The 21,311-nt window shown below is 42.6% G+C and overlaps 1 protein-coding gene across 1 annotated transcript in view; it reads left to right on the forward strand.

The window, feature by feature from the left end:
- Nucleotides 1-2,161: 2,161 nt before the first annotated feature.
- Nucleotides 2,162-21,311, forward strand: part of sema3b (sema domain, immunoglobulin domain (Ig), short basic domain, secreted, (semaphorin) 3B) — an 88,642-nt gene continuing 69,492 nt past the window's right edge. Inside the window, 2 exon segments of the mRNA XM_014135157.2 lie at nt 2,162-2,449; nt 5,944-6,056. The gene's annotated coding sequence lies outside the window, so the exon portion shown is untranslated.

Genomic DNA, 21,311 nt, shown 5'->3' on the forward strand with positions numbered 1-21,311 from the left:
TGCTGGAGTAGTGAGGGGGCATGGGGGTATGGCTGGACTAAAGACATACGGCTTGTTCCTGGTGTGGGGAGCCGTGGTGTGGGGAGCATCTGGAACACAGACCATATTAGGACTAAATCAATCTAACAACAATTAACAGTCACGGCACGGCATACACAAAATACCTCACAAATCAATTCAGAGAAATTAAGCATAATCCACAAAATCTGTAGGAGAAAGCAGTAAAGTGCAAAAAAGTAGAATATGAATCCCACACTAAAATTAACTGTACTAAAGAACAATGTAGGCAATGATGGCTGTGTTTGTTTGTGGTCACAATGGAGAATGTGGGCCAGGTGCTGTGGTTCTGCTTATGTTATAGCTGGGATTGTGTTGATGACAACAACACCATGACCTTTTCACATGCATACGTCCGGGTTGTGACATCAGAGTAATCCTGACAGCTTATCTGCCCCGAGTCTGGTGTCGAATATCATAGACCTAATTTGAACACACACACACACACACACACGCAGGCACACACAAACACACATACAAACACACACACAAACACCTGCTGGTCCAAGCATCTGCTAGATGGCTGAGAGACTGACGTCGATACATGAATGTGATCATTGATTGTGTGTCTCATGTTCAAGGCCACTGTTTCTCCTTGTTCAATATTCTATGATTAACATTCGATGTGTAGCCTCTCTTCCAAGGACCATGTGTGTGTGTGTGCATGTCTGTGTGATAATGAGTGCTGCTGACTGGCATTTCTGACTGGTTCCCTTCCACACCCTCTAGAGATGGACGTCTGCACGGTGCCAGTGAGATGCCAGCCTGTCCACAGTGTGTGTACGTCCCTGCAGCAGATGTGTGTGTATGTGTCAGATTGGCTTGCAACTGATGCTCTGCCACACCCCTATGTCTCAGAAATGGTAAATAATGTGTGTGCCTTTTTTCTCAACAATATGGATGAGATTGTTTGTTTGGAGCTATTTACATTTGATATGTGTGTGTGTGTGTGTGTGTGTGTGTGTGTGTGTGTGTGTGTGTGTGTGTGTGTGTGTGTGTGTGTGTGTGTGTGTGTGTGTGTGTGTGTGTGTGTGTGTGTGTGTGTGTGTGTGTAGTTAATATGTTGCTGTGGCTCCAAATCGGTTGTGAACAACCGGGTTAATGATTAACCTCTTTAAATACTTTAAGTGAGACATCGAGACCCAGATCCAGACTCTCAACCTACTGTAGACTTCAACCCAGTGCCAGCCACTTACCTCACCCTTACCCTGACCCTCAGCATCAGCCCAACCCAAGAGCCATAGCTAGCCAAAATCTTTCCCACTCTGGAACACTCGGAACCAGTCAAATGAAAGTGAAGCTACAACACATGTAGAGCCACGTAGAGATCACACCACTGAGCAGACACAGAGAGAAGTCAAAGAGCCATGTGTAATAACAAAACATGTGGGACCTGTGGGGGGGTGAAAGAGGGTGGAAAGGAGAGAGAGGGAACGAGAGAGAGAGGAGAGAGAAGGAATGAGAGACAGGGAATGAGAGAGGAAAGGAGAGAGAAGGAATGAGAGAGGAGAGAGAAGGAATGAGAGAGAGAGAATGAGAGAGGAGAGGAAAGAGAAGGAATGAAAGAGAGGGAATGAGAGAGGAGAGAGATGGAATGAAAGACGAGAGGAGAGCGAAGGAATGAGAGAGGAGAGGAGAGAGAAGGAATGAGAGAGAGAGGAGAGGAGAGAGAGGGAATGAGAGAGGAAAGGAGAGAGAGAATGAAAGAAGAAAGGAGAGAGAGGGAATGAGAGAGGAGAGGAGAGAGAGAATGAAAGAGGAGAGGAAAGAGGGAATGAGAGAGGAGAGGAGAGAGGGAATGAGAGAGGAGAGGAAAGAGAGGGAGAGAGAGGAGAGGAGAGAGGGAATGAGAGAGGAGAGGAGAGAGAGAATGAAAGAGGAGAGGAGAGAGGGAATGAGAGAGGAAAGGAGAGAGGGAATGAGAGAGGAGAGGAAAGAGAGGGAGTGAGAGAGAGGAGAAGAGAGAGAGGGAATGAGAGAGGAAAGGAGAGAAGGAATAAGAGAGGAGAGGGAGGGAAGGACTTTACCTTTGGACCATTGCAGAGGGAGTGGCTTCAAAAGGAGGAGGAGGGTGTGTGAGAGAGAGAGAGAGAGAGAGAGAGAGAGAGAGAGAGAGAGAGAGAGAGCCATTGAGCAGTGGAAGTGATAGAGTATATCAGTCAAAGAAAGAACCAAAAGGCAGAGGGAAAGAGTGTGAGAGAACTACTATGCTCTGTCCCACTCCCTGAATGTCTTCCCCTTCTCTACAGCCCAGAGAGAGAGAGAGAGAGCAAGAGCAAGAGAGACTACCTTTCCTTACTCTGGACTCTACTGCTCCACCATGGCACCTGTCACAGACAGAGAGACACGGACCTAGGAGCGCTACAGTACCAGGAACACACAGAGTACAAAGGTAAGACATTCCTTTCCTTTATTTCCCAGTGCTATAGCGGTTGTTATTGGGGTGTGTTTATCATGTGTCTGTTATTTAAACAGTAGTTTGGAAGCAGAGTGTTTGTCAGTGTGGTTGTTTTTTTGTGTGAATGAACTGGTCAGTGTTGTTGTAGTGGAGTTATAGATTCATGTTTGCCTTGCTAACAGCCTAGTGGTGTTTTTCAGTTGGAAAGTGTGAGAAAGTGGTCCTTTTTCAGTTGGAGATTCAACATTTCTCACAGCAGTTCTTTGAAAAGTCAGTTGTTTGCTTGTGCTAGAGTGTCAGTTTTAAGTCAAAGTAAGCATATTAAGTACACATTTCCATTTGCCTGTTCAGATGATTTTTCCTAATATTGACCAGCGGGACAAAAGAGGATACTCTCTCTTTACACCTGAAATTCCGTACAGCCCAACTCTCTCTCGCCCTCCATCCCTCCCCATCTTTCCACACTGTCACTTCTGCACTTTAATCTAATTTAGCTCTAGCTTTTATTTCCTTTCTGCACGTTTTGTAAATGGCTAATTTTAACGAAGGGAGTTTATTCCTCTCTTTCTTTCTCTCTCTTTCTTTCCTTTCTCTAAAGTAGTGCAGATTACATTGAGAGAGTCATACAGGCAGCTAATATCTGAAACCGATATAGTATTTTATCTGTGTGTCTGTGTCTGTCATCTCAAATAATCCTTGGTACCTTCAGCCTTTTAACCCAAAGACCACATCTCCCCCTGGATACTGAACACTCCTGAGCATCTCAGCTTAACAGTATGACTGTGTCTGGGTCTCTATGGAGTGTTCTACTGTAGATATATGTGGTTCTAGTCTCTCTCTCTCTCTCTCGCTCTCTCTCACTCTTTGTGGTGAGTGCAGGCCAGAGGCTGGGCTACAAAGCGGCAGTGACTTTGGCAGTGTGGTGAGACTCTGTGTCTGTGTGCTTTGGGCTGGACGGGAATGTTACACATCACGGAGGGAGGGAGGGAGGGAGGGAGGAAGGGAAGAGGGAGAAAAATAGAGGGTGAGGGAGAAATATAGAGAGAGGAAGCGGGAGAAAAATAGAGAGAGAGGAAGAGGGAGAAAAAGAGAGAATGAAAAACAGACAGAGAGGAAGACAGATATACAGTAGCAATGGCAGTTTTCTTTGTTTGAAATATTTAATGGATGCTGCTGCTGGAGGGTCTAAAGAGGAGACAAGTTGTTCTCTTATTCACATAAAAAGCTAAATGCTGTCATCATCAACATTTTAGCAGATATATTTTTATTTTCAATCCAGTTGAATAAATGTAACAGTACAGGCATTTGATATGATACTCACTCCTGATGAGTAAGGTATTCCTCTCGCTCTCTCTCTGTGTGTGTGTGTGTGTGTGTGTGTGTGTGTGTGTGTGTGTGTGTGTGTGTGTGTGTGTGTGTGTGTGTGTGTGTGTGTGTGTGTGTGTGTGTGTGTGTGTGTGTGTGCGCGGAGATGCTGTCTCCTGTAGACTTACCATGTCACTGTTGACTGCAGAACTAAATCAGATGCTTCATCATTTGATTTACACTGGTAATGATCCCTGGTATTGATACACTGGTAATGATACACTGGTAATGATCCCTGGTATTGATACACTGGTAATGATCACTGGTAATGATACACTGGTAATGATCCCTGGTATTGATACACTGGTAATGATCACTGGTAATGATACACTGGTAATGATCACTGGTAATGATACACTGGTAATGATCCCTGGTATTGATACACTGGTAATGATACACTGGTAATGATCCCTGGTATTGATACACTGGTAATGATCCCTGGTATTGATACACTGGTAATGATCCCTGGTATTGATACACTGGTAATGATCCCTGGTATTGATACACTGGTAATGATACACTGGTAATGATCCCTGGTATTGATACACTGGTAATGATACACTGGTAATGATCCCTGGTATTGATACACTGGTGATGATACACTGGTAATGATCCCTGGTATTGATACACTGGTATTGATCCCTGGTATTGATACACTGGTATTGATACACTGGTAATGATCCCTGGTATTGATACACTGGTAATGATACACTGGTATTGATACACTGGTAATGATCCCTGGTATTGATACACTGGTAATGATACACTGGTATTGATACACTGGTAATGATACACTGGTAATGATCCCTGGTATTGATACACTGGTAATGATACACTGGTATTGATACACTGGTAATGATACACTGGTAATGATACACTGGTAATGATCCCTGGTATTGATACACTGGTAATGATCCCTGGTATTGATACACTGGTAATGATCCCTGGTATTGATACACTGGTAATGATCCCTGGTATTGATACACTGGTAATGATCCCTGGTATTGATACACTGGTAATGATACACTGGTAATGATCCCTGGTATTGATACACTGGTAATGATCCCTGGTATTGATACACTGGTATTGATCCCTGGTATTGATACACTGGTATTGATACACTGGTAATGATCCCTGGTATTGATACACTGGTAATGATACACTGGTAATGATCACTTGCCCCTTATGTTTTCCCTTGAATTAATCTGTAAAGGAGGAAGAACGGTTTGAGAGAAATGGTTTTAGGAACAACTTGGCACAGGGAGACAGTTTACATAAACAGCGCCTCATACAGTAGGTACAGTATGGTCCGGAGTGATCTGACCAGTTATATAAGGTCACAGTGCAACCATGTGGGATTGAATAGCCTGACTAGATCAGTTAGCGTCATCAGGTACAGATAACATGACAACGATACACTGAACCAGGGTTGAAACAGAGGCTAGAAGAGCCAATCTCAGTTCAGCATCAGAAGCTTTAGGGTAAAAGCAGTTCAGAACAGTGTACTAGCAGTGTACCAAACAACAAGGAAGTCCACCTGACCTTTCTCTCTCCTTCAGATGTATATCAGCCATAGCAGCCGATCCCTGTGCTGTGGGCTCAGTGCGAGAGAGAGGGGAGTGACTCTGACATGGACTAAACAGTGTGGAGAGTAGGGGTGGGTGGATCAGAAGCTCTTTGGCAAGCTGAAGCCTCATTCCCTGTTTGTCTTGGACACACTCATGCTTCCTCCTCTCTCTACCTCTGCTTCTCCTTATATATGCCTTAATGTGCAGAGCCGTGTGTGTTTGTACCCTGGCATATGTGTCTGCATATACAGTATGTGTCAGAATTTGTGTGTGTGTGTGTGTGTGTGTGTGTGTGTGTGTGTGTGTGTGTGTGTGTGTGTGTGTGTGTGTGTGTGTGTGTGTGTGTGTGTGTGTGTGTGTGTGTGTGTGTGTGTGTGTGACGTTTGTGTGCATTTGGGGTTCAGGCTGCAGGCGAGAATCCATCACCTCTACTATGTAGAAAAAGCCAGAGGTGAAGGAGAGGAGAATTAGATGGCTTTACAATAGGAGATGAGAAAATAACGAGTCTCTCCCCCTCTTCTCCTCCCCCTCCTCCTCCCCCCATCGGCCCCTCAGAGCTGAAGTAAAGGGAGCGTTCGCCCGCCTCGGGGGCTTAGAGAGGGGATTTGGCTGTTCTGCCGGGTGCCTGCCTGATAACGAGACAGCCAGGCCTGCTGATACGCTGCTGAGTGCGTGCAGTAAAGCACCCCTTACCTGTCACTCCTCACCTGTCACACTCTGGTGCCACCGGCCAAGATGGCACACACACACACACAGGGCCAACCATAGAGCTGCAGGAGTGTTTGTGTGTGCAACTGCAGCATTTTTACAGTTTGGTGTGTGACAACTCACAGTAAACCTCTCAGTCAACGTAGAGAGGAAATGAATCCAGGCTCTTGCGGCCTGGTATTTCAGTGAGCATCACACTATGCAGTTAAATATTTTCCACTCACTATACTCACACCTCTCTGTCAGGCTAGTTTAGGATAAGAAAAGCCCATTCACCCTCATTCAGACCACAGGATGGATATATTGTATAAAGCATGTTATTCCCCCCAGTCCTCTCCCATCTCCTTCTCTTCCTGTTGTGGCAGTGCCAGTTAAAGTTACAGCTGTTGGGATTCAAGATTCATATTCAAGTCAACGCCCTTAGCTGCACCTAGCCATCAAAACAGAACAAAGTCCATGAAGAGAGAGGAATGGAGGGGAGAAGATAAGGGGAAAGAGAAGGGGAGGGTGATGTAGGAACAAGAGAGGAGGATAAAGATGGAAAGGGAGAGGGAGAGAAGAGCTGAGACTATGAGAAGAGAACACAGCAGGTTAGCGGAGGGGGAATAGAATAAATGAAAAGGGGAGTAGAGAAGAGCAGAGCAGATCTCTTCCATTAATGTCTTCCTCCCTCCTCCCCTCCATCTATTCCTCTCCTCCTTTCCTCTCACCACCTGTGTTCTCACTCACCACTGTTTTCACACCCACCCTCCCTCCCTCCCTCCATCCCTCCCTTTCTACCCCACTGCCACTTAATCCTCCTCCCTCTCCCTCACCCCAGTCCTTCTCCCCTACCCCTTATTTCACCTCTCACCCTTCTCACCACCCTCATTAGCTCTCCCCGCACCCCCCTCTCTAACTCCCCTATTCACCCTTCCTGATGCCTACACACTTTCTGGTGCTTAAGTTATTAGCCAGGCCTAATCAAACTGCGACCATGCAGTATGGGGTGTGATCTGTGATGTTGTGTGTGTGTCTATACTGTATGTGTAGGGTGGGTGTGTCTTAATGTGTAGAGTGGGTGTGTCTTAATGTGTAGAGTGGGTGTGTCTATGTGTAGGGTGGGTGAGTCTATGTGTAGGGTGGGTGTGTCTATGTGTAGGGTGGGTGTGTCTATGTGTAGGGTGGGTGTGTCTTAATGTGTATGGTGGGTGTGTCTATGTGTAGGGTGGGTGTGTCTTAATGTGTAGGGTGGGTGTGTCTATATGTAGGGTGGGTGTGTCTATATGTAGGGTGGGTGTGTCTATGTGTAGGATGGGTGTGGCTATGTGTAGGGTGTGTGTGTCTATATGTAGGGTGGGTGTGTTTATGTGTAGGGTGGGTGTGTCTGTATGTGTAGGGTGGGTGTGTCTATATGTGTAGGGTGGGTGTGTTTATATGTGTGGGGTGGGTTTGTCTATATGTGTAGGGTGGGTGTGTCTATATGTAGGGTGGGTGTGTCTATGTGTAGGGTGGGTGTGTCTTAATGTGTAGGGTGGGTGTGTCTATATGTAGTGTGGGTGTGTCTTAATGTGTAGGGTGGGTGTGTCTTAATGTGTAGGGTGGGTGTGTCTATATGTAGGGTGGGTGTGTCTATATGTAGGGTGGGTGTGTCTATATGTAGGGTGGGTGTGTCTATGTGTAGGATGGGCGTGGCTATGTGTAGGGTGGGTGTGTCTATATGTAGGGTGGGTGTGTTTATGTGTAGGGTGGGTGTGTCTATATGTGTAGGGTGGGTGTGTCTATGTGTAGGGTGGGTGTGTCTATGTGTGTAGGGTGGGTGTGTCTATGTGTAGGGTGGGTGTGTCAATGTGTAGGGTGGGTGTGTCTTAATGTGTAGGGTGGGTGTGTCTATATGTGTAGGGTGGGTGTGTCTATGTGTAGAGTGGGTGTGACTATGTGTAGGGTGGGTGTGTCTTAATGTGTAGGGTGGGTGTGTCTATGTGTAGGGTGGGTGTGTCAATGTGTAGGGTGGGTGTGTCTTAATGTGTAGGGTGGGTGTGTCTTAATGTGTAGGTTGGGTGTGTCTATGTGTAGGGTGGGTGTGTCTATGTGTGTAGGGTGGGTGTGTCTATGTGTGTAGGGTGGGTGTGTCTATGTGTGTAGGGTGGGTGTGTCTATGTGTGTAGGGTGGGTGTGTCTATGTGTAGGGTAGGTGTGTCTATGTGTAGGGTGGGTGTGTCTATGTGTAAGTGGGTGTGTCTATGTGTAGGGTGGGTGTGTGCGCACACGCTTGTGTATGTGTGTGTGTGTTAGGGCCGGGACAATAACAGTATCGCGATCGATATCGTGGCAAGTAAACAAAACACAAAGTGGATTTACCTTCTTTAGGAAAACAGCCTTAATGTTGGAAACAAACTGTATTATGTTTTCATCCAGAGTCACATATATTTATTTTCCAAGTTATAACACACTATACTTTACATACAGCAGTTTTTGAAAGGCCTAAAGAGTTTGGTTTCATTCGTGTTTTTATTTTTGACATGGAAAAAATATAACGAAACTGGTATCGTCCCGGCTCTAGTGTGTGCTCGTGTGTATGACTGCGAAATGCATGTGTGTATAGGGTGATGCTGGTGCAAAATAGATGTGGCCAGGCTGTGGCTTTTAGCCCAGCCTCCCAGCCTCCCAGCCTCCCAGCCTCCCAGCCTCTCAGCCTTTCAGCCTCTCTCCCAGCCATCTAGCCTGCTAATTGAACCCGTCCCAGGAGGAGGGATCATTCCACATTTTTAATTTGGCTTTTCCTCCTGATAAAGCACCACCCCCACTCCTCCTTCTCTATCACTCTCTACATCGCCCTCTCTCTGTCACAGTCAGACACACACTGAGTACACGAGTACACACACACACACACACACACACACACACACACACACACACACACACACACACACACACACCGAGACACACCCATTTATTTCAGTGTAAGCCAAAGCAGCAGTAGAGGGCTTAGTCTACCCAGCTGCAACCAGCAGAGAGAGACTCTCTGAAGGTGAACCCCATAGTGAGGGAGAGGAGGGGACGAAGGGCCCTTTTGAGTTGTGTGTAAGTGTTAGTTTGTGTGTGTGTGTGTGTGTTAGTGTGCATGTGTTTGTGGAGAGGGTGTGTGCTTTAGATCTGTGGAGAGAGAGGCCTTTAGATCAGAAATGAAAATAGAGAACAGGCACATTTATTGATAGTAACTATATCTGTGTTTGTTTACCTACATGTGTATTATATTAGATGTGTGTGCATAGTTTGAAGTAGGTATTTGTGTTTCTGTTAATAAGAACTTATACTGAAACAACAAAGAAATGCATTGAAAAGCTTTCTGTTAGCAAATTCCAGAACAAAAGGATTAACACGAGAAACAATTCTTAAGCCAGTTTGCACAGCAGAGACATGGTGAAGCCAATAGACCAAGGGGTGGGGAGTACAGTAACAACACACTGAATCAGATCCCAGTCCAATAAGACTAGAGACTAACGCTTCGTTTTAAGTGGTCCTTATTACAGTGTAATTCTGTAGATGGTAATTAGCTAGATAGCTAGCTAACTAGTTGGTAGACCTAACAAAAATGCCAGAGAAGCTAACGTTAGCTAGCTACTCTAGCTGGCAAATACTAGCTAGCTAGCTAGCTACCTATGCTAAATCGTCCAGCAGAATTCATGTATACAAAAAAGCTAAACAAATTGCATGGAAAACTTACTTTATGTCTCCTGTGTTGACGTTTTTGTCTTGTCTACAACACTTTGTTTCTTTCACAGCAATCTTTCATGTCTGGATTTTGCACACTGACATTCTTTTCTTTACATTTTTTTTTATTATTATTTTTAATTATGAAGAAAACAAATACAAAAACAGAAATATACAAAGAAGAGTACATTAACCTAACAGACAGGGGTATTACATATCCAGATACATTTTCAATTTGTCAAAACGTTTTATGGTATGTATTGCTTTTTTGTTTGTACACTTACTGATCATTTCAAAATAAACAATGTGAAGAGGGGTTTGTTCTCCGCCCACTTCATTTGATGGATAAAGAATCTTCCATAAAAAATAAACTAATTAGCAATGAAGTTAAATCAGGGTCCATATACTTTGGATAAAAATAAAACATTATATCAGAGTCTTTCAAATTAACAATAATAGCAGTTTATTTTAAAATAAAATCTTCTAACTCACTCCAATATCTTCTGACATAAAAACAGTCCCAAAATAAATGGTCAAGAGTCTCTGGGTCACAACCACAAAATACACATGTGTTATCAATAGCTATTTTAAATCTGTGTATTTACATTTACGTCATTTAGCAGACGCTCTTATAAAGGTCTTTACAGGGTAGATTCTATGAATGAGTTTGAATGATACTTTCACCTTATTAGATATACAATATTTGCCAGACAACAACAAGACTTTGTTCCAGTTCACTTGCCCTAGGGCTGCATTCCAGTATATTCTAGCAGAGGGAATAGTAACATCTTGATATAGTTTTCTTATATACATGTTATTACATTTACATGTCAATTCTTTCTAACTGAATTGAGGCTACAAAGTCCTCAACAGTTGCACTTGGAGTACTGTTATATTCTCCTAAAAGAAGAATAGCACCTTTAGGGACAGCTCTAACAACAATATGATACTCCTCAGCAGTGAATGTAACATTATGTATTCATGAATTCTGGATAATCATACAGTTGTCCATCATTATTCAATAGTTGTTTAACCCAGATAATGCTGTTATCAAACCAGTTCTGGAAAAACAAAGACTTGTTTTTGTATTTTCTGTATTTATTATTCCAGTATATCTTTGTGGGGGAAAATTATGTTCGTACATGAGGTTCCAAGTTAGAAGTACTTGTTTATGAAGGTTAGCAAGTTTAATAGGGATCTTACCCACATAAAGGTTGCATTTGAGTAAGACCACCAATCTGTTGGAATATTAAATTAGGGATTATATTCCAAATGCAATCCATATTTCTTAAATACTTTTGAAGATTATATTACAGGTTTTAAAATCCAGAGCATTCAACCCTCCCTCACTTTGGGTGCTACATATTACTGCTTTTCTTAAATAATGAGGTGTATTCCTCCATATGAAGTTAAATAATTTAGTATCAACCATTTTAGTTACTGACAGAGGGACAGCCAAGGCAAGGCAATAAACTAATCTGGACAGACCTTTAGATTAGTACAAGTCCAGATAAAGAAAGATCTCTTAATAACCAGGAGTTGAATCTCTTTCTAATTTTCTCTACAATAGGAAACAAATTTAAACTGGTCCTTTCTTTCTGATCTTTGTTAACTTTAATACCAATATATGTGATCACATCTTTTACAGGGATATTACATACTGAGTTTAAGTCACATCTTTTCAACGCAAATAATTCACATGCCAGGTGCGTCGTAAAAAGTGGACCAAGGCACAGCGGGTATCGTGCTCATCTTCCTTATTTTATTTGGATAAATGTGAACACTTAACAAAAATAACAAACAACGACGACGAAACATTTCTATAAGGCTATACAGAAAATAACTACCCACAAACACAGTGACAAAAAGCCCCTACTTAAATATGGCCTCCAATTAGAAGCAATGAAGAACAGCTGCTTCCAATTGAAGGCCAAACTAAACCTGAACATAGAAATATACTAAATAGACATTCAAACATAGAAATAGACAACATAGAACATTACCCAAAAACCCAAGACACATAAATCAAACACACCCCTGCCACGTCCTGACCATACTATAATAACAAAATGACCCCTTACTGGTCAGGACGTGACATCACATTTCGTAACATTCAGAGATAAACCAGATACAGTTTAAGTCGGAAGTTAACATACACTTAGATTGGAGTCATTAAAACTAGTTTTTTCAACCACTCAACAAATTTCTTGTTAACAAACTATAGTTTTGGCAAGTTGGTTAGGACATCTACTTTGTGCATGACACAAGTCACTATTCCAACAATTGTTTACAGGCAGATTATTTCACTTATAATTCACTTTATCACAATTCCAGTGGGGCAGAAGTTTACATACATTAAGTTGACTGTGCCTTTAAACAGCTTGGAAAATTCCAGAAAATGATGTCATGGCTTTAGAAGCTTCTGATAGGCTAATTGACATCGTTTGAGTCAATTGGAGGTGTACCTGTGGATGTATTTCAAGGCCTACCTTCAAACTCAGTGCCTCTTTGCTTGACATCATGGGACATCATGGGAAAATCAAAAGACCTCAGAAACAAAATTGTAGACCTCCACAAGTCTGGTTCATCCTTGGGAGCAATTTCCAAATGCCTGAAGGTACCACGTTCCTCTGTACAAACAATAGTACGCAAGTATAAACACCATGGGACCACGCAGCCATCGTTCAGGAAGGAGACGCGTTCTGTCTCCTAGAGATGAACGTACTTTGGTGCAGAATTCCCAGAACATCAGCAAAGGACCTTGTGAAGATGCTGGAGGAAACAGGTACAAAAGTATCTATATCCACAGTAAAACAAGTCCTATATTGACATAACCTGCCACTGCTCCAAAACCACCATAAAAAAAAGCCAGACTACGGTTTGCAACTGCACATGGGGACAATGATCGTACTTTTTGGAGAAATGTCCTCTGGTCTGATGAAACAAAAATAGAACTGTTTGGCCATAATGACCATCGTTATGTTTGGAGAAAAAAGGGGGAGGCTTGCAAGCCGAAGAACACCATCCCAAACGTGAAGCACCGGGGTGGCAGCATCATGTTGTGTTGGTGCTTTGCTGCAGGAGGGACTGGTGCACTTCACAAAATAGATGGCATCATGAAGAGGAAAATGATGTGGATATATTGAAGCAACATCTCAAGACATCAGTCAGGAAGTTAAAGCTTGGTCACAAATGGGTCATCCAAATGGACAATGACCCAAAGCATAATTCAAAAGTTGTGGCAAAATGGCTTAAGGACAACAAAGTCAAGTTATTGGAGTGGCCATCACAAAGCCCTGACCTCAATCCTATAGAACATTTGTGGGCAGAACTGAAAAAGCGTGTGTGAGGAAGGAGGTCTACAAACCTGACTCAGTTACACCAGCTCTGTCTGGAGGAATGGGCCAAAATTCACCCAACTTATTGTGGGAAGCTTGTGGAAGGCTACCTGAAACGTTTGACCCAAGTGAAACAATTTCAAGGCAATGCTACAAAATACTAATTGAGTGTATGTAAACTTCTGACCCACTGGGAATGTGATGAAAGAAATAAAAGCTGAAATAAATCATTCTCTCTACCATTATTCTGACATTTTACATGCTCTGTACTATTCCCTTCACAGAACAGTGCAAACTGGTTCTAATCAGAATAGAAAGAGGAGTGGGAGGCCCCGGTGCACAACTGAACAAGAGGACAAGTACATTAGAGTGTCTAGTTTGAGAAACAGATGCCTCACAAGTCCTCAACTGGCAGTTTCATTAAATAGTACCTGCAAAACACCAGTCTCAACGTCAACAGTGAAGAGGCGACTCCGGGATGCTGACCTTCTAGGCAGAACTGCAAAGAAAAAGACATAGCTCAGACTGACCAATAAAAAGAAAAGATTAAGATGGACAAAAGAACACAGACACTGAGCAGAGATATGGCTTTTTCTTTGCAACTCTGCCTAGAAGGCCAGCATCCCGGGGATCGCCTCTTCACTGTTGACGTTGAGACTGGTGTTTTGCGGGACTACAGAAATGAGGCCTTGTGTCATAGAAACAGGCAGGACCCCTAAATCAATTGCCTCCTTAATTAAAAACATTAAATATACATTCAACAATATCTTCCTGAAAATATTTATAGAATTCACTATTAAGGCATTCATTCCCTGGAGTGTATAAATAGAGGTAAATTCTGATTTTTTTTCTCTCTAAATTGTAAATGTATTTTGTGTTTTTTTCACCTTCCTCCAACCATCTCATTCTTGGTCTTTTAAATGCCCCTTTTGCTCTCTCTTCATACATTCAGTCCATTTATAGTTGGAAAGAAAATAACTGACCCTTTCCTTCTTCATCAAGGTCCTCCATAGAGATTAGAGAAAGTATTTCCTTAACAAGTTTCTCTTCCCTCAATCTTTTAAGTTCAGCAATTTCTTTACTTCTCTTCATGGCTGTTTGTCTTATTTCATACTTCATTAATTCCCAATATTTCCCATAAGACTTAAATAGTTGGGCTTTCCTCCAATTGACTTGTATAATATCTTTGGCATCCATCTTGAAATGATCATCTTCCAACAGTCTACTATTGAGTTTCCTATAACTCAGATTCAGTTTATTAACTTCAGAGACATTAACATTTAAAGATAATAATATAACTTTAAGATGAGTAAGAATTGATGGTTTAATGGATACCTTGACCACGGTGTTATCTAATGAATTAGAAATCAACCAGAAGTCAATTATTGAACATCTGGACAGGTCCTTGTTACTCAAAGTCCTTTTAATCAGGATATTTAGATCTCCAAATATCGAATAATCCAAGACATAGATTATTAAACTCAGGATTAACAATGCTGGCTCTGTTAGGAAGGGGATATCTGTCAATTATCACATTAGATACATCATTAAAATCTCCACCTAAGGTAATTTTGATATCCAGAAATACACCTTTAACTCTATTAATCTCTCCTTCTGTCACGGATTCCCCCTGTACTGCTCATTCCGTTCACCAGCTCCGGAGCTCTACGTCAATGGCCTTCCAGGCATCACTGAACTGGATCATTACCACCAACCCCGGACTGTCTTGTCTCATTACACACACCTGGTTCCCATTCCCCCTGATTAGTATGTGTATCTATGTGCCCTCTGTTCCCCATTGTCCTTGTTGATTATTGTTTCATGTCCGTTGGTCTTGTGAGTACCTGTGCTTTGTTGTATCAGCTTGCGTGTTACCGCATGTATTATTATTGGTCTCGTCCTGTGTATTGTTATTACGGGTCTCGTCCCGTGTATTGTTATTACGGGTCTCGTCCCGTGTATTGTTATTACGGGTCTCGTCCCATGTATTATTATTACGGGTCTCGTCCTGTGTATTATTATTACGGGTCTTGTCCCGTGTATTGTTATTACGGGTCTCGTCCCATGTATTATTATTACGGGTCTTGTCCCGTGTATTGTTATTACGGGTCTCGTCCCATGTATTATTATTACGGGTCTCGTCCCGTGTATTGTTATTACGGGTCTCATCCCATGTATTATTATTACGGGTCTTGTCCCGTGTATTGTTATTACGGGTCTCGTCCCATGTATTATTATTACGGGTCTCGTCCCGTGTATTGTCATTACGGGTCTCGTCCCATGTATTATTATTACGGGTCTCGTCCCGTGTATTGTTATTACGGGTCTCGTCCCATGTATTATTATTACGGGTCTCGTCCCGTGTATTGTTATTACGGATCTCGTCCCATGTATTATTATTACGGGTCTTGTCCCGTGTATTGTTATTACGGGTCTCGTCCCGTGTATTATTATTACGGGTCTCGTCCCGTGTATTGTTATTACGGGTCTCGTCCCATGTATTATTATTACGGGTCTCGTCCCGTGTATTGTTATTACGGGTCTCGTCCCATGTATTGTTATTACGGGTCTCGTCCCGTGTATTGTTATTACGGGTCTCGTCCCATGTATTATTATTACGGGTCTCGTCCCATGTATTGTTATTACGGGTCTCGTCCCATGTATTGTTATTACGGGTCTCGTCCCGTGTATTGTTATTACGGGTCTCGTCCCGTGTATTGTTATTACGGGTCTCGTCCCGTGTATTGTTATTACTTGTCTCGTCCCGTGTATTGTTATTACGGGTCTCGTCCTATGTATTATTATTACAGGTCTTGTCCCGTGTATTGTTATTACGGGTCTCGTCCCATGTATTATTATTACGGGTCTCGTCCCGTGTATTGTTATTACGGGTCTCGTCCCATGTATTATTATTACGGGTCTCGTCCCGTGTATTGTTATTACGGGTCTCGTCCCATGTATTGTTATTACGGGTCTCGTCCCGTGTATTGTTATTACGGGTCTAATCCTATGTATTGTTATTACGGGTCTCGTCCCATGTATTGTTATTACGGGTCTTGTCACGTGTATTGTTATTACGGGTCTCGTCCCGTGTATTGTTATTACGGGTCTCGTCCTTTGTAATTATTGGAAGTTTACACCTCAATCTTTGTTTGGGTTACAGCCCTGTATTATATACACTACCGTTCAGAAGTTTTTGGGTCACTTAGAAAAGTCCTTGTTTTTGAAACAAAAGCAAAAAGAATTGTCCATTACAATAACATCTAATTAATGCGAAATACAGTGTAGACATTGTTAATGTTGTAAATTACTATTGTAGCTGGAATCGGCTGCTTTTTAATGGAATATTTACATAGGCGTACAGAGGCCCATTATCAGCAACCATCACTCCTGTGTTCCAACGGCACATTGTTAGCTAATCCAAGTTTATAATTTTAAAAGGCAATTGATCATTAGAAAACCCTTTTGCAATTATGTTAGCACAGCTGAAAACTGTTGTCCTGATTAAAGAAGCAATAAAACTGGCCTTAGACTAGTTGAGTATCTGGTGCATCAGCGTTTGTGGATTCAATTACAGGATCAAAATGGCCAGAAACAAAACATTCCTCTGAAACTCGTCAGTCTATTCTTATTCTGAGAAATGAAGGCTATTCCATGTGAGAAATTGCCAAGAAACAGTGAAGAGGCGACTCCGGGATGCTGACCTTCTAGGCAGTTGCAAAGAAAAAGCCATATCTCAGACTGGCCAATAAAAAGGAAAATATTAAGATGGGCAAAAGAACAGACTGGACAGAGGAACTCTGCCTAGAAGGCCAGTATCCTGGAGTCGCCTCTTCACTGTTGATGTTGAGACTGGTGTTTTACAGGTACTATTTAATGAAGCTGCCAGTTGAGGACTTGTGAGGCGTCTGTTTCTCAAACTAGACACTCTAATATACTTGTCCTCTTGCCTAGTTGTGCACCGGGGCCTCCCACTCTTTCTATTCTGGTTGAGCCAGTTTGCGCTGCTCTGTGAAGGGAGTAGTACACAGCGTTGTATGAGATCTTCAGTTTGAGTCTGTAATCGAACCCACAAATGCAAGCTAAAATAGTCATTTACAACATTAACAATGTCTACACTATATTTCTGATCAATTTGATGTTATTTTAATGGATGAATTTGCTTTTCTTTCAAAAACAAGGACATTTAAGTGACCCAAAACGGTAGTGTCTGTGTGTGTGTATGTGTTCTGGGCTCCGTCTCTGTCATGTTCATAACGTACTCTATTTTTGGTAGAGAAATAAAAATAACTCTTTCATATTCCTGCGCCTGTCTCCTATCATTATACAACGTGACATCTTCAAATTCTTGAAATAATATCCTGTTTTGTTTGGTGGATGCATAGATATTCCCTAATAACATTTCACTGTTCAAATTCAATGTTAAAATGAACCAACGTTCAGAGTGGTGAGTCTTACTACTGATGACCTTCCCTTTAAATGCACCTCTTATAACTGCTACACCTGCAGAGTGGTGAGTCTTACTACTGATGACCTTCCCTTTAAATGCACCTCTTAAAACTGCTATATTATAGAAAGTCAATGTCTGCATTGAACCGTTTGCAATACAGGAAAATAGCCTTAAGTTTGAGTAAATTACGAATACCCCTGACATTAATTGAACAAAGAGATAAAGACAAACTTCAACCAACAACCTTGTTATGTTAATATAAACTTTTCCTAAGGATATGTAACTCAAAAGGATTTCCATCCCATTATTATCCTATCCAACAAAGAAATACTGGTCAGAAAGTTACCAAATTATTCCTACTCCCACAAGGGGGAGACATTGTGCAGACCTTACAGTAAGCAGTTATTCACCCATACTTAGTGTTTAGTTTATCAGTTTTCAGGTCAGCCTTTTCTCATTCATTTACAATAAAATGATGCTTTTCGCCTGGCAATTAGGCAGTGTTTAGGCCTACCAGTTCTGTCTGAGTTACACTCTGGCTCTGTCTCAAATTTGATTTGGTCGCATTTCTTTCACATCGATCACTCTTCCACACTGACCTTCTCGACCTGCTCTTTGCGCACTGTCACATGACCTCAGTGTCAACAAATCTGGGCCCTTTCAATGTTTTTTTGAGGGTGTTGCGCAGATGGGTAGATGCTAACATAATTAATTCCTGTTAAAAATAAATGCAACAATTTATTATGTATTTATTTAACCTTTATTTATTTAACCTTTATTTATTTATTTAACTAGGCAATGCCAATGCATCCCATCCAAACGTGAGAATGTTCCTCAACAGGGAAACCCTTGCAAGGTTACATGATGGAATAAGAGTTTGTCCTATGAACTTTTGAATTGCATTTATAAACTATTATTCAACCAAGCTTAATAGGCTTACAATTTGGAAAGCATGAATGACTGTCTCTCAATTTTAACCATACCTGTTTATTAAAGTGAATAAACATGTTTTATCGATGGTTAAAGTAATTGACCCTTTGTCAAATGCACTGTTAATTTATCTAACAATTTTTATATATGAACCATTTGTGAACAAGTTTTTGCCATTGAGCCTGGGCATTAGAATCCAGAGCCCTTTATTGCAGTATTGTGTTAATGAGGTGGCTGGGTTTTGAATTGGCTACCACTTATCCCATGGTTTGTGCAGGCTGAAATGTGCAGGCTGAAATGTGCAGGCGCTGAATATGATGTGTAGGGATATATGGTTGGGATGAAACTTTAATATTTGTAACAAGCAGGGTAGCAAGCATTCGTTGTTACACTTATGTAATTATAGACTGCAATTACCACCAGTGACATGCTATTACAGTTAATTACAACACTTGTTACAGTAAGTACATATGTAATTACACTGTAATAAGAACACCTTAAAATGAAGTGTTACCGACCAGGGATATAAGATGTGTACTGAATGATAAGACACCGGGGCTAGCAGGAGGCCTACCAGGTTATAATATCATTCAGGCAGCCTTAGCTCCTGTTGTGCACATGTGGTATGTGGACAAGGGGGCTGCATTTTCAGAGAACGGGAAAGGAACATTTTATGAAAGAGAGAGACATGGAGGGAGAGGTTGTGTAGAAACCTGTCCATTGAGGCAGACTAGAAAAACAAGCGCGTCCTGTACGTAGGGTAACTACTGCACTGAAACCATACAGGGGTAACTACTGCACTGAAACCATACAGGGGTAACTAATGCACTGAAACCATACAGGGGTAACTACTGCACTGAAACCATACAGGGGTAACTACTGCACTGAAACCATACAGGGGTAACTACTGCACTGAAACCATACAGGGGTAACTAATGCACTGAAGTCATCTAGGAAGGGTACCCTACTGAACATCGAGAGGGGGTGAGATGTGGGTGAGTGATGGTACAACACTAGGCCTTACACTTGCCTATTTATGTCCCCTCAGTCACTGCAGTATGAATGTGTGTAGCCTTGGTGCCGGGCTGTGTGTGAAGTGCTGTCAATGCTCCCCAGGGCAGAAAGCATGGCAGGTATACAGCAGGGTATTCACAGATATAAAGATACGGTCTGTTCTCCCAGGGTGGAGGCCCAGAGAAGGGAAGAGGTGGGGTGGGGTCTTTCCATGTGGCCCCTGATTGTGATATGTGAAAGGGACAGTGAGTGGGTACTGGGTTGCCAAACACAGGGGCCCTTTGTGTCCCTCACCGCCTGTATGTTTACCGGTCACTCTGCGCGCCCCCTACCAGAGACCAAGTTCATTAAGCAAGGCCCAAAGGAGTGTGTGTGTGTTTGGGGCGGAGATGACGACTGTCTGAAACGTGCATTCCCTGGCTGATTAGAGGGAGAGGGAGTGTGTGTGTGTCTGAGAGAGTGTGTATGTACGTGTGACAGCATCTGCGATGGATTGCGTGTGTGCGGAATGTGGCTGCTGACGGACGCACAGGGGAGTGTTTTGGAGGAAGAAGGGAGGATGAGGAAAGGAACGAGGTAGAACAGAGAGGAGAGTGGACAATGACAGATTGCTTAGAGATGTGTTGTAGCAGGCCATTACAGCCTAGCTTGTAGCCTTTCCCAGCCTAGCCTGAGTTTGGTCATGCTGTGTCTCGTTCTGGCAGGTTGACATTTGTTGTCATGAGTCTTGTCCTGGAGGTAGAACTGAGCCATTAGATAGGCCAGCTGCATTCTGGAGGGCAGGGCAAGTCAAAATTTGCAAGTCAAAATGTTGGGTCTTAAATTAAGGTTAGGGCTAGGCATGAGGGTTAGCAGTGTGATTAAGTTTAGAGTTAAGGTTGGAGTTTGGTTTAAAATCAGATTTTATGACTTTGTGGCTGTGCTAGCTAGTGACCACTCTACAGAGCTACCTCCAGAACAAGATAAATGACAAACGCTAACATGAGTCGTTCCGCCTCTTTCTCTGTGGTAATAGGGATGGACAGAGAGGCTGATGGGTATCTAATATAGCGGAGGGAGCATGTCCCAGCGACCTGTACATCCTCCTAGGTTTTAGCCAAACATACAGGGCTACCCCCCGCTCATCACCTCGACACCCTCACCTTTAAACTTTCACCTCCTCCCTGATAGGCCATTTAATACCCTGAATGATGACTTCCACTGGAGGCCATGCTATTGGTTCAAATCAAAGGTTAAGCATGACAAACGTCACACAGTAAGCAGTGTGTGTGTGTGTGTGTGTGTGTGTGTGTGTGTGTGTGTGTGTGTGTGTGTGTGTGTGTGTGTGTGTGTGTGTGTGTGTGTGTGTGTGTGTGTGTGTGCCTGATAGCTGGGGTAGTGAGTGACCACCAGGCAGAACAGGAGGAAACTCAACGCGGAAAAATGGCAAGTTCAAACTTGATTTGACACCGACGTTATTTGCATTCCCAGGCATATAGTTCTGTAATTACCTCTCGTTACGGTAAGAGTCAATTTTAACAGATGTATGCATACCTGTCCACATGTGCCAACACAGCACACTTAATCACAAACTGTAGGCATACCAGAACACAGAGACACACACACACCCTTTACTAGAGTTAGCCTTTTCTAGAGTCCATTGGCCTGGCTTGACACACAGACACCCAAAGCCCTCAATAACCCTTAGCTGTAACCCCTCTTTAAAGGAAAAGTGTTGGTTACAGATATAGGAAACGATGTTATGAATAGGTGAGTTAGAGTATGGTTAAGGTATCAGTTAGCATAGGTCT

This window comes from Salmo salar, chromosome ssa13 (assembly GCF_905237065.1).
Source record: "Salmo salar chromosome ssa13, Ssal_v3.1, whole genome shotgun sequence".
NCBI classification, from domain to species: domain Eukaryota; kingdom Metazoa; phylum Chordata; class Actinopteri; order Salmoniformes; family Salmonidae; genus Salmo; species Salmo salar.